Source organism: Acomys minous (assembly GCF_964271855.1).
Source record: "Acomys minous genome assembly, chromosome: 4".
NCBI classification, from domain to species: Eukaryota; Metazoa; Chordata; class Mammalia; order Rodentia; family Muridae; genus Acomys; species Acomys minous.
The window spans coordinates 9804652-9819110 of record NC_140486.1 but is presented as its reverse complement, the minus strand read 5'-3'; the positions used below and the strand labels follow the sequence as shown (position 1 = coordinate 9819110).

The following is a 14459-nucleotide window of genomic DNA, read 5'->3' as shown; positions in this document are numbered from 1 at the left end:
GAAGATCTCTGTGCTTAAGGAAAAGTTTTAAAATCTCTTGGACACATTTAGATCTAGAGTCCCATAACTTCAGATGAGACTGGCCATTTCAATTTCAACATTTTCTCTTTCCAATGAGTAAAGCTAAGAGGAGAGGCAGTGGGACCTACTCCTCACCCATGCTAGTGGGTTGCCAGCCCAGCCTGAAGCCCACACCCCCAAACTTGAATTTCCCTTCTAGGTGGCTTTCTGTCCCTTTTCCTGCAAAATCAGGCTTCCTCACGTCACCACTGAGCTGAGAATTAGGCCAATGGAAGCAGCAAAGAAGATGGAGTGGTTGAGTGGCAAGATGGTGTGCAAAACAGGTTGCAAGACTGAATTTTCAGCAAACATCCAGAGCTGTGAGGGTGAGAGTTGTGAGGACACACTAGTGAGAGTTGTGAGGACACACTAGCAGCCTCTTAGTAAACATCTGATTACTGAATGGACGAGTGGAACCGCTGACTAGAAAGATAGCCGTGTGGTAAAATATCATTACCTCTTAGGCTTTAAGGGAGAAGCTAAGATTGGGTGATTTATAGCAGCCAAAACTATGATAAGCTATTAACATAACTAGTTATTACTCATTCTAAGAGGTCCTCCTATGTTGCTTCACTTTGCAACCATTTGGTATATTTTAAAAACATTTACTCTTAATAGTCTAAGTTCTACATAAATTGTTGTGATGTAGTCACACAATGTAAGTCAACCCTAAATAAGTACTGGGCTCTGAGGGGCAAGCTTGTGCCTTTTCTAGATAGGTCTACAATTGGGGGTGGGGCAAGTGCAAGAAATATCAAAACAGCACGGCTGGATGCCAAGCCCACACTTACAGACATGAAGTGCTCTGGTGACTGGGAAGAGTGACCCAGGGCTGCTTAGGAACATGCAGTGTGTCCTCACCAAGGAGGCACAGTGGTGCCAGCTGTCCCAGGAGGTAGATGCTCTGGTTAAACAGGACCGGTCAGGGCACCTTCCAGATTGGATGTGGCAATGGAGTAGGCCAAGGTGTTAAAGGGGACAGGGGACAGAGTGCGCAATGCTATCAAGGAAACCAACCCAAAGGAGGGAGAAACCCTGTGTGTTGCTACAAGTGGGGTTTTCTGCAAACCGCTGTAAGGTGAGCACTAAGGAAAACTCTGCTGCTGGTTCAGCACAGTGAGTACCAGGTAGGAGGGAGCTCAAGAAGAGGACCATAGAAGACTCCAGAAGCCAAGAGGCTACAAAGAGCATCCCAGGCTCTCGTGCTAGCAAAGAGACATGTGTGCTAGCAGTGCTTCTCCTCAGAGAGCTTAGTCCAGTTCAGGTGGCATGTCATGACCCCGTGGAACTCTGGTGGAGATCATCTCATTGCGCTGCCTGCTGTGTCTCCTCCCTGAAGAACTGAGTCCTTTCACTCTTCTGCTCCTGGTTCTTCCCTGAAAGAGTATCCCCGGAGCGCTAATGCTTCCACCAGTCCAGCTGGAATGGCTGCCGCATGAGGCCGGGCCATACAGAGACTTGGCACAATCTACACCTAATCATGTCACCCATAGGTGGTTGAGCTGAGAAGCCCAACTGACTCATCAGTTGATATGTGTATCCTGTTCCATATGCTGAACTCCAAGACACCAGGGCTTTGTGGGCGTTCCTCCTACAGTGGCTGCGCCAATGCTAATCCCAGAATCAGTTCCCAAGAGGTAGCACAGAAAATCCCCAAGAACTAAGGGAACCAAAATTATGTGGCCAAATTACAAAACGTAACCTAATTCTTATAGCCTCTAGGACATAGGGGTGAAGACATCTTTATCCCTCTTTTCCTGGCTAGGTTACTGAGGTGCAAAGAGGCTGCTCAAGTGATAGGGGTTATTTAGCCAGGAAGTAATACGGAAGGACCCGGAACAGATCTCACATCATCTGCGAGGCTGTCCACACTTACATGGCCTGTCCTAGGTCGAGCACTAAGAGGTATCTCCTCAGACAACATAAGGCATCTGCTGCCTTACCTTCTGAGCAGGAATAACTGTTTCCCTACTTTCCATCCTAGGCAGATCTGAGGGGGTGGATATGATAGAAGATGCTTTTGAAACAAACGAAGCTCCATGCATAGGAAAGGGAATATTTTTTGGAGGGCAAAGTTAAGTTAGATCAATTTTCTGAACAAAGGTCACAGTGTATCCCCTCTCTTGCCTCAGTGTTTGGAAAGGCCTCTGCCCACCTGAGAGTCCACATGGCAACTCAGTTTGTGTCTTACATGGGGCTATGCATCACAACCTACCACAGTCCAACATAGTTTTTGGAAGGAGACAGCTGCTTCCTCCTAAGACAGTGGTTCACCCTGTGGGTCGCAACCCCCACAGGGGTCACATATCAGATATCCCGCATATCAGATATTGACATTATGAGTCATAACAGTAGCAAAATTACAGTTATGAAGTAGCAACAAATTAAATTTATTATGAGGAACTGTATTAAAGGGTCACAGCATTAGGAAACTTGAGAACCACCATAAGGAATGCTGTGGGCTTCAGGAATGACCACATTGTTCACTTGACACTAGCATCACTTGCATTGAACTGTAGACATTAGCAGTTGCTGGTCTCTAAGCCAAAGACTGTGAAAAATACTTCCTCAGCCTTAGAGAGTACTCTTCAACGGGGTAAAACTCCAACTTTAACAGGAAAGCTGATCAGCCTATACCTATGAAATGCATAATTAAAATCCAAACAAGTCTTGACATTCATTTAATTCTGACTCAATGTGTCAAAAGGAACATAAGAATCTAGTAGGAGACTAGATGAAAATGAATGCGCAAACTTAGAACAATAACACAAGTGAAAATAAATGCTGTGCCTTTGTGTGCTTTCTTTTTAGTATTTATCAAGGATTGGGTTGGACAAAGTGTCCCCACCACCTTCACTAAGAGTGTACAGAACAGTATGCATGGTGTCACAGTCTTTTAATTCCAACATTTGGGAGGCAGAAGCAAATGAGGATCTATGAGTTCAAGGCCATCCTGGTCAAGATAGTGAGTTCCAGGCCAGCTAGGGTATCATAGTTGAGCCCTGTGTTAAATGAAGAAGAAGAGGAGGAGGAGGAGGAAGAAGAGGAGGAGGAGGAGGAGGAGGAAGAAAGAGAAGAAGAAGAAGAAGAAGAAGAAGAAGAAGAAGAAGAAGAAGAAAGAAAGAAAGAAAGAAAAGAATTCACAAAACAAGAGCCCCATTCCCCATCACACACACACACACACACACACACACACACACACACACACACACACAAAATGTGTCTTACTCAATTCTGCCCCAAACCTTTAGGGAAAGTTTGGGTGTTAACCTCCATCAAAGGCTCATGCATTAAAAACTCAATCTCCAAATCAGCATTGTGGTGAACTAGAAAACTTAAGAGGTAAACCCTAGCCTGAGATCTTTAACTCACTCTGGACATGGGCTCAAAGTTTCTGGGATCTCAACACCTTTTTTTTTTTTCCTTTTGTCCCACCATGTTTTTGTTTCGTTTTGGTTTTTGCCATGATGTGCAGCCTCACCAGAAACCGAAAGCACCAACACCAACAGGGCCTGAGCTGTCACTTTTAAAATCATAACTAGAACAAAAAAGGCTATTCTCCTCCACATGCTTCATTACAGCTGACCCAACTTCATAACACATTATAGGATAGGAACAGAATTTAATGTTGTCCCCTTCCTCACAAGAACCTGGCGGATGGGCAGAATGACTTTCAGTGAGGACTTTCCAAGGATGTCTTATTTGGTACAATGTTGTGAGCACTCCAGATGCGCCCTTGCCCCACCCTTGCTGGATTCTCTCATGCCATGGGTCTTGGAACAAACCCCATCACATCCAACATTAAGCTCTGTGATTCCTTACACAAAGCTAATGTGTTAGTAATAATGTGCCCAGCTCTTCTGGCATGAGTAAAACTGAAGCAACTTGAAATGCCATCAGAAAAAAAAAATTATTTATTTCTCATCCCTGAGCATCACAGAAAACAGAATTTCATTGGCTGGGTCTGTCTTCAATAGCTTTCTGGTTTTAATTAAAGCTTCAAGTCTCCAAGGAAGAAACTGGCATTCTGGGAGGCCAAGGAAAGCCCAGCCAAGTTTTAGTGTCTCCACCGGACCCCAGAAAGGATGTTGTACACATCTGAGTACACTCTGCTCTTCTCTTTGCATGGGCTACAGAAGCTTCCCGGCAGAGATTATAGAGCGGCCGAAACAATGGCCACTGTTCAGGAACCCCCTCTCCTCAATGTATAGTTTTGTGCCACACAAATATTGATCTGGCCCCTGCTGGAATTCAAAGTTAGGATAACAGAAGAAAAGGAGTGGGAAATTTAGAGGTGAGTGCTCTCCTGCTTAATTCTTTAGCAAGATTCTATCTCAAACTAAATTCTACACTAACCTAAGCTCTGATCCCCACTCCTCTTTCACTAGGATCAGGTACCTTTCAAAGTAGCTCCTTGTGAGTAATGCCAGTTTGGGACCAGATGCCCTGCTGGTAGCCTGGGCTGTTTGCTTCCCTCAGGTGTACCCACAAGTTTCCCAAGGGACACCTAGAACTGAGCCTCTCTGGACAAGGCTTTCCAAGCATTCTGATGTTAAGATGAAAAAGATCAGATTACAGCCCTGCGCTTGCCTAGCTGCTCATAAGCATATAAGGCAGTTATTTCCTTCCAAGCTCCAAGTGGTCCCTTCCTAAGCAATACCACTCTGCCTGAGATGTACCCTGCCTCATGTTCCCTTCCAGCCATTCCTTCCCCCACCCCCAGTTTGTTTATTTCAGTGACACATCTATTTTTCCTTCTCAGGGAGACAAGTCCCTTTCCCTGTGTCTCCTGACTGCCTGTGATCCCCACCTCCTCCCCCAGCTCAGCTCAGCTCAGGTTACTAAAGTGGCAGCAGCTTGCACAGGCCAGCTCCAACTACAGCTCAACTTCCTCAAAGGGAGACCTCTCTCGCTCTCCCTCCCCCCTCCCCCTCCCCCCTCCCCCTTCCTTCTTTCACAGAGGAAAAAGATTGTGTGCCAAGCAACACCCTAGGTACCTGGCCTCAGTATTTTCTGGGACTACATTTCCTGCAGCTTGAAATGCTCTCTGTTCAAGCACATTTGCCTTCTTACTTTTTTCTGATTTGCCTGGAACACTCTTTTTTTTTTTTTTAAATATCCTTTTGCTGGTAACCAGCAATGAGGTAAAAGCACAGCCTAGAAACACAGCAGCTTCAATGTGACTTTGAAACACACATGTAAAGCCCACTCAGAGTAAAGAGCTCAGCCTCCGTCCAGGAGTCCTAAGGACAATCGAAGGAAGCCACAGAAGTCAAGAGAAGAGGGAGGCAGGATTGTAAAGGGGCTGCATCTTAAAGGTCATAAACTCTCTCCTGCCCCCCTCCCCAGCCGCCAGCTGGCACTACCTTCTCTTGCCAGCCAGGCTTCTTTTAACTAGGGTGAATAAAAGAAACTGTGCCTGGGTCTGTGGATGTGGCCACAGAGAAGACTCTTCCACTCTAGGTCCCCTCTTCAGCAGAGATCAAGCAAACAGGAGCTTCCAAAATCACTGAGTTAGAATGAAACACAGGAGCTTAATCTGCAGGCACTGGAAGATCATGGGGGGGATGTGCCCAAACTGCCAAAGAGTTTTGGTGACAGCTCCTTTATGAAATCACTTTTCAGTGCAACTCTTCAGGGGGGTAAAACTAAACAAACTATAAAATGGGATGAAGAGGGAAAGAAAGGGGAAAGGAATGCAATTAGAAGAAGAAGAAGAAGAAGAAGAAGAAGAAGAAGAAGAAGAAGAAGAAGAAGGAGAAGAAAGTAAAACCAGCATTTCCATGAAGACTGGAACCAAACTTCAACAGGAAAGGTGTGGATGTTTATGGTCAGGAAGACGAGGGGCAACGCAGGAAAACAGCTTTTTTAGAATTCTAGATGCACTCCCTTTTAGAGGAGAGTTTCTCCTTTTAGAACACACACACACACACACACACACACACACACACACACACACACACACACCCTTGTTAGTATCAGACATCAACCATTGAGATTATCGGGACAGCTTATTTGAAACGGAAACAAATCGGAAATCCTTCCCTCAACAGTCCTTTCAGACAGATACACATGCTGAGAATCCCACAAAGACGCATAGAGAATAAACGCAGCAGCAGCAGAGGGGAGTAACGACTCGTCCCCACACTCCCAGCGTCTCTAGCCTCATCCCCTACTTCCAACTGAACAACTTTCCTGATCTTCAATAAAATACTGTAGTTGGGTCCAATTTCAGAACTGTAGTAGATGCAGGGCGGGGGGAGGGGAGGGGAGAGTGCACAGAGAGAACATAGAAGACAGCATTTCGGCAGTAACTTATTACTATTTTTTTTAGGAGCATCATGCTCTACGGATCGGAAATTGCAATTATCCAACAATGCTTCCATCACAGACACCAAATGCAGTGTCCCCGTTATCACCTTCTTGCTATAGATCTGCCCAGTCCAATTTACCTGGCTTGGATTCTGAGGAACTTCCCAGATAGTGTTTTGGTCAAAGAGATAATGGTTCCAAAGACAAAAACAATAAATCCATACTGAAGGTCTTCCTTTCCGGAGTGATTTCCCACTGGAAACCACCGAACAGGGAAGCCTGTCGTTAATTCCCAAGCCCTCAGCTCCTGTACAAACGCACACAATGCGTGCTTTCAAAGGGGCATTCTCTGCTTTTAAGGGAATTCCTGCCTTTTTACAATCCCCAGCCCAGAGAGAACAAGAAAGAGACTCAAATCCACTGATTAAGATTTGAGAGAGAGAGAGAGAGAGACAGAGAGAGAGAGAGAGAGAGAGAGAGAGAGAGAGAGAGAGAGAGAGAGAGAGAGAAACAGATAGAGAGACAGAGACAGACAGAGAGACACAGAGCGAGAGAAACTAACAGCCAGAACACAGCCATGCACCAACCTTCATTGGCTGGACCACTTCTCGCCTGTTCTTCTATTAAGGACACTTTAGATTCTGATACATTTACCACCACCACCCCCACTAGGTTACAATGTAGCTCTCTAGCTCCACTTAACCTGCAAGTTACAAAGAGAGGGGGGAAAATATTCTGCCACCTCCCCACCCCTTTCCTTACTCCCTCCCTTTCCCCAGTCCACTTCACCAAAGCCAAACCCGCCAGCCCCGGCAGCCGACAGCAGGACCAAGGGAGGGTGCATAAGGAGGGGGTGGGGAGGGGATCAGATTAGCCGAAACTCAATAAGCTCCCAGCCTTCCAGCCCGAAGCTTCCACCATCACCGCCACCAACGGGCTACTCCAATTAAGTCAGCACGGCTGCCGACCCACCAGCCGGCGGAATCGCGCCCATCCCCGCGCAGCCTCGCGGGGACCTGCATCCCGCCCCCTTGGCCGGGTCCCCCACCCCCACCCCCACCCCCTTTCCAGCCCAGTGCAAAGTCAAAGCCCCGGCAAGGCAACGTGAACTTTTGCATGCATGGCACACACCGCCCCCGGCCCCGGGCGCGCTGGGCCCGCGGCGCGGCGGGAGACTAGGCGCCCCAGCTCCCGCGCCAAGGTCGCCGCGCTCGCTCACCCATGTCCCGGCGTCTCTGGCTCCGTTGGCCCGGGCGCTCGCTCAGATTCCGCCTCCGGTCGCTCGTCCGAGCCCCCAAAGGTGCTGCTGCGGCAACTCCATAGCGACGAGCATCTGTCAAACGGCGTCGCGGGGGGCGGGCCGCCCTCGCTCGGGGGGCGCCGGGGCCCCCGGGCGCGCAGGCGGAGGCGAGCGCCCCGGCCAGCCCCGCGCTTCCCGCCCGCCGCGACCGCCTCCGCCGCGCCACCGATTTACGGAGAGAGATATCAAGGGGGAAAATGGCGTCTCCGGAGCCCGAGGAGTCCTGGAGTAATCACATTCACACACACGCCCGCACGCACACACACTCGCACACACTCGCACACAGGCGCGCGGCGAACCCGGCTAATTTTAGCAGGAACCAAATATAATATATATATGTACATATACATAAACATGCATATGTACATATATATTATGAAGATTTCCCCGTCTCTCCGTTCAATGCTATTTTTTCCCTTTTCTCCAAAGGATGGATTGGAGGGTTACAAAATGTTGCCTGGCTGGGCTCGCAGGAGGCGGCGCGCCTAGGGCTGGGGCGCTTTTGCTGAGCTGTGCAGTTCGTTCCCGGCGTCCGCCGGCCCTGCCGCTGCTGGTCCGCCCGCGGTCGCTAATGCCGCCGCCGCCGCGGCCGCCGCTCTGTGGCCTCGCCCGCCCTGCTCCCCCTCCGCGTCCCCTCGCCGCCCGCCCGCGTCCCTGGCGAGCGCTGGAGTGGGGTCGGGCCCGTGTGCCTGCCTCCCGCGCCCTCTCCCGAGTCCCGGAGTCCTACTGAAAGGAAGGGGGAGGGCGCTCGCGGGGGAGGGGGAGGATTGGAGCGGCAGCCCGGCGGAGCCGACGGGGACTGCCACCCGTAGATCTGCTTCGGAGGGGGCGCAGGAGCCCACACTGCTCGCCCCGCGAGCCCGGGCCGCTCCCCAGCAGAGCCCAGGAAGGCGCAGCCGGCGAGCGGCTGACGACCTCTCTCTCTCTCTTTCTCTCTCTCTCGACCGCCCCCCTCGGTGATTTTCGGTCAATTGGAGGGAGCGAGGCTCTTGCCAGGGGTTGGGGGAAAGAGAGAACAGTTCGGGGACGCGGATCGGGGACCTCTCGCCTCCCCCCCCCTCCGTGCCCCTCCCGCTCCCCAGCGCCCTCGCGGCCCAGTAGCTCCAACGAGTCAGAGTCTGCCGCGGAGACTGTGCGGCCTCGGGGACCGCCGCGGGCTGGGCGCCGGTTCCCGGGCTCAACACTGCCACTATCTGACACAACAGGAGCAGTGTTGGGGGGGGGGGGGGGGAGCGGCGTGCAGAGACGCGAGACGTGATAGGCTCTCGTAAATGGGTGCTCTCTCGCGCGCTCTCTCTCTTTTTTAACCTGGTAATTACATTTCACTCCCAGGGATTAATATTTTTTGTTAAGCTACTTGTTTGCATTCAGATGCCCATGTGCGTTCCTTGTTATTTAGTAGACCCGGACCCTTGATGAAGGCAAGGACCAGACAAGATGACAAATGCACATTGACACACAGTTCCCTTTACAGGGTGACAGAATGAACAAGATGAAAGGAATGTCTTCCTTTCTGGCAAAAATAAAAATAAATAAATAAATAAAATACGGTGCTGTTTTAAATCTCTCTCTGAGAATTTGTATTTGGATTGCAAGGGTCTTTCCAGGACACCTTAGCAATGAAACCCCTCAGGCTTATGCTGATGTGTCATGTGACAAAATAAGACGAATGCGATGATTCTGGGGCATCTGCAAAGGGTCTCTTAAAGACCTCCAGTAAAATAGGGGTTTTGAGGATGTTCCTGCCTGTCATATTTTCTGTGTTTGGGGTCATGTGGACTGAGGAATAGAACGATCCGGAGGTGAGCAAGGGGGTTCCCCTCATGGGCCACATCAGCCACTACTTTCGCCCATTCCGCTGCGGGGATAAATTCTGCCATACAACTGCACGCAAGGTTCTCTTCCCCGTAGAGTGTCCAAAGATTGGAGGAAGTGTGATTTCTCCTTCGTCTGCTATTCAGAGAACTGTTCTGATTGGGCACGAGCTTTCTCCTGTAACTGTCACTGCAAGACTTCATTGAGGGTACCATTTCAACGGGTCTTTTATCATGTTTTATATTTGACCGTTGTTATTAGTAAAGAAAGGAATGCTTAATTAGAAAAAATGTAGTGTCTGTAAGCTGTCAACGGGGACAGAAATCAAGGCACAGAAGCAACGTCAAACCAAACCGTCTTTATATCAAATGGCTATGTGCTTATGTTCCCAGACTTCTGAATCCTAGCCCTAAGTCCAAAGGACAGAGTAGTGTCTGGTGTACTTCCTACCATTTCTCATTGGATGCCTCTCAGAAATCAGAATGTCTTTCCCACACTATATGGCTGACAGATGTCATAATCAGAAGGGGAAAAAAAACCCCACTTTTCTTGGTTTGTTTACAGGGTCTTCAGTCCTATGATGTGTTGCTTTGAGAGCAAATAAAAGAAACACGTGTCTTATTTAAAATCCACTTCAGTAGTTGGTTAAGTACAAACTGAGCGCAGAACACTTAGTGAACTCCTAGCAGCAAAACACTGAGAAAACAGTAGACTATCCCAAGCCCAGTAAAGTCAGGAATGGGTTCTAGACCCTTCACTCAGCACTGAACGCTTCTTGCTTAATGGCCTGTCTCTAGTTATGAGATGTGAGTGAGGGGACCATGGCAAGATGGGATACTATATCTCTTTGTCTTATATATAGAGAGAAACTTGCACATGCTGTGTTTACACATCTTAATTTATGCTGATGTGTTACCTTATGAATATAATGCTATTCAGATGTAGCAATCAAGGATTCACAGAGACTGGAGGCACCTTCCTGGGGTGTCTACACCTTGTTAACACAGAGCTTGTCCTGAGTGTCCTGGCACTTCATCTCATCTTCTTCCTTGATAGGCCACCTTTGGATTATCTCAGCACTAAAGCCTGGAAGAGCAAGTCTCAGGCTGACAAGGCAGTTGATGTGCAAACAGTGCTGCACGGAGTTGTGAAAGAGTGATCCGAGCACCAGATGTGAACACTCATGGCCTGCATCTCTCATCCCTGCACATCTTTGTTTTCAGGATCATGTGCTCACTAAACTATTATACACTAAACTATGGTAAAGGCGAGACGCTGATCGTATGGGTGCAGCTAGAGGCGTAGCTAGATTAAGACACAGACCCTATCCTCACAGAACTCACAACTGAGGAGGAAAGATTGGCTCGGAAACTCCTATGCACAACCTGGTATGGGAAGACAAAAGTATGATGCTTATAAGGCACACAGTGAACAAGTGCAGAAGAGACGGGGCAGCCCGGAGGTGTCCTTAACACGCCTGCAAATTTACTGTTTATGTGCATTTAACATACATATTTCCTTTCTCCTTTTGAACGCATATTTTTTCCCTAAGATGTATTTTCTCAGCAAAATGTAAAATTCATGAGGACTGAGCTATGCCTTGCACGGACATTGTCAATAAATGCGAGTGAGGACCACTCTTCCTCTGACATGATCAAGCAGTAGAATGCTGCCAGTTGGCCTATTGTTTTGTGCTTCAGGCATCTAGGTGCTTATCCTATAAAACAGTGATAGTGTGGTGCCACTTACCCTCACAATCTACGCAGGAATAATGCAAGGACATGCAGGGCAATCACATCCCAGGGCGCCTGACAACTTATGTCCATATGTGTACATTTGAGATACAGACCGGAGTGCAAGAACCGTTCCCACCATTTCTCAGGTAGAAGGAAATGAGGCTGCTCCACCTGTTCCTCCTTTAGTTGAGCTCAAGCAGTATAATGAAATGCTCAGAATCAATTATTCCCCCTTCCTAAGTTCAAATAGAAGAGTTATTCTTAGCTTCAGTAAGGCGAGGGAGCATGCTCTGACATAATGCTTCTTGTTTTAAATAAGAATTGGCTGGTAGAATTACTGTGGTCTGGGATCCATCTTGATTTTCTCCGTCTTGAAGGGGGTCAGCATTAATTATTATTATTTTTTTAAAGTTCCAAATGCTTTGGATATGCTCCATGTCACTTGGGAGGACATGCCTACACGGTGTGGTGAGGATGTGAATAGAACTTGTCTTGGTTTAGGTTACATTAATTTAAAGAGATGCATATATAACTGAGTGGGGTGATAGGTGCCAGAACAGAGGATGGTTGTGCTACATTTAGAGTTCAATAACACTTCTTGAAATGAAGACATTGGAAGCGCGTTGTATGATGCAAACTGAAAACTCACACGCCGGAGCATCAAGGAGACTTGGTTCTAGATTTATTTGGCTAGTCCTTTCATCTCTCTTGGCTCCTCATGTTCAGCTTTGAGAAAGAGAGAACTCTGAGGTCTTTTGAGGGCCATGCCAGCCAAAGGAAATTTTCTCTCTCTCTCTCTCTCTCTCTCTCTCTCTCTCTCTCTCTCTCTCTCTCTCTCTCTCTCTGTCTCTCTCCTTTTCAAAGACAGGAGAGTCTCACTCAGCCTCAGCAGGACAGAACACACTTGGAACAGTCAGAGTGGAGTGTGACGCCGTCCTTAAACATAAGAAAGGCATCAGGGAAGATAAAGACTTGATTGAGTTTGCAGCTCACAACCCCAGTGAGCTAAGGCTATGGGGGGCAGGTGGGGGGGGGCAGATCTCAACTCAACATAACAGAAAACAGTGTGCCCACCCCATGAATGAAACAATCAGGATCCATATCTATAAGCCTCCTGCCCTGAGAAGTGTGCCACAAAATATTACACACCCTTCCTTTCCTTTCTTTCAACTCAAGACTTTATACTGTACGTTCGTTGTCTTCACTGGATAAAATTGGACCTGGAGCTTATTACATACCCAATAAACTGGCTTGCTCGCTGAAGCCACTTCACAAGGACGACATTGCGGAGCCAATCCTTTATAAAGGATATTGACCTATGATTGTCCCCGGACTGATGTGATCCAGTTGCTATTGGATCCTGTTGTGGGAAAGAAGAACCGAGTCAGATTTGTGTGGACTTGGAGGGGCAGTTATTTTTAAATTCCAGTATTTTAACTTGATAATGCCTAACCTTTGTTTTGGATGAACATAAGTCATGCATCTCGAATGACCAGATGGTTGAAGAAGTAAATCAGATGACCAGCCCGGGTACCACAGAGAGGCAGAGATCGTATCCTGTGGCTCTACCTCTGCTCTAACACTAACTGATGGGACAAAGCCAAGTAAGGAATTTGAATTCTCTCTAGCTCAGCTTCCTCATCAATAAACCGAGCACCATAGCCTTGCCCAAAGCATGAGTCATCATGAAATATAAAGCAAATATCAGATATAAAGTTACATTATGAAACTCAATGATGTGGTTCAACTTCTGGCTTTGATTGTTAAAATCTGAGAGGATATTTTAAATGAATCCTTCCGGATGCAGTTTTTGTTTTTTGTTTTTTGTTTTTTTCTGGTGCAGCTTTTAATTCTACCATCCCCAAAGTATTGTCATTCCTCTCTGGGAAGGAGTAATGCAATTTTCATTCTTCATGGCTCCCACCCAGGCCTATGGAAGGATTCTCTTCTTCGGCCACTTCTGATTCTACCACGATTGCTCAATGTCAATGAACAAAACGTAACCATCTTAGGACAAAAGTGTGCCTAGAGCCGATATATAGCCAAAAGGTAGTGGTTAATTGTTGGAGATCCTTAATAAGCACTGCAGATGCAGATTAGGTGGACACTTGCCAGACTGAACTTTGAAACTGAAGCTCTCTCAGCTAAAAGAAATTGACTTCAAAAAGCACACAGTTCATTGGAGCATCCTCCAAGGTAGTGGTAGTTTTCACTATTTGAAAGGTCACAAGGTCTGAGAGTAACATCCTTTTGGGTTTTTATTTTGTGGCTCCTTGTCAACCTTAATGTCACTGTGATTTTAGAGTGCCTAAAATCTGCACTGAGACTTGAAGCATTTGTAAGCTCCATTTTCTTAATATATTTTATTACAAACTTATTAACCGAGCATACGCCACTTATAACCCAACTAACCAAAACAATAGGAAAAGAGGATTAAGGAACACAATAACAAAACCATAAGGATATCAGTTCTGAGGAATGATTCTCCTGGTGTAGTCAGCAGGATTTCTTCTGCTGGAACCTGGAGTAACCAGAACCCAGAACCTCAGCAGGATCCGGAGTCCCGAAGCCTTCCCTAGAGTGGTTCTCTCTAGGAGCATCCCAAAGTGCAGCAATAAATAGCCAAAAAAACTATCTGAAGTCTCTAAAAAGCCCCACCTCCAGTTCTGGGCTCATTTGTATATCTCCTCCCAGAGTCTGTTCACAGGATCTTTTCAGCTGGCAACAATCAAGCTCGTGCACGAGGTGGTTGGTCTTCGAGTGGATTAACCTCACCTGCTCTCTCACAAGACCAGACCGTTCCGATCCCACACTTGGGATCCTAAAAACCAGGTTTATCTTTCCTTCCAGCATTCCCATCTCCCGTCTAAAGTTCAGGTGTGCAGCAATAAAAACTTTATGTTCATATCTCTGTATAGCACAGGCGCCTGTAGGATATCTCAGTAGGGCAGCACAAAAGAAGCAATCAGGATCCTCCCCATGGCCACTGAAAACAAGAGGCATACAGCTACATGCTCTGTGCTCATGCTGAGAGTGTTGAAAGTTTGCAAGGAAACTCCACAGTAGACGGATGTAGGAGAAGTGATCAGACTTCGAGGCTTGGTGGTAATCAGGAAACCACAGCCAGCCTGTTCTCCCTCATTCGGGTCCTCCCTCCATTTCCCTCCCCCCATACAGAATCACACCGGTCCCAGCCTGTGCTTCCTTCTAACAGTGTGCTCCATCTCAAAAATCAT

General features: G+C 47.5%; 1 protein-coding gene across 1 annotated transcript in view; it reads right to left on the bottom strand.

Annotated features, from left to right (window-relative positions):
• SETBP1 (SET binding protein 1) overlaps positions 1-8739 on the bottom strand; it is a 363443-nt gene extending 354704 nt beyond the window's left edge. Inside the window, exon 1 of the mRNA XM_084778779.1 lies at positions 7592-8739. The gene's annotated coding sequence lies outside the window, so the exon portion shown is untranslated. The remainder of the gene's footprint in view (positions 1-7591) is intronic.
• Between the last annotated feature and the right edge of the window lie 5720 nt (positions 8740-14459).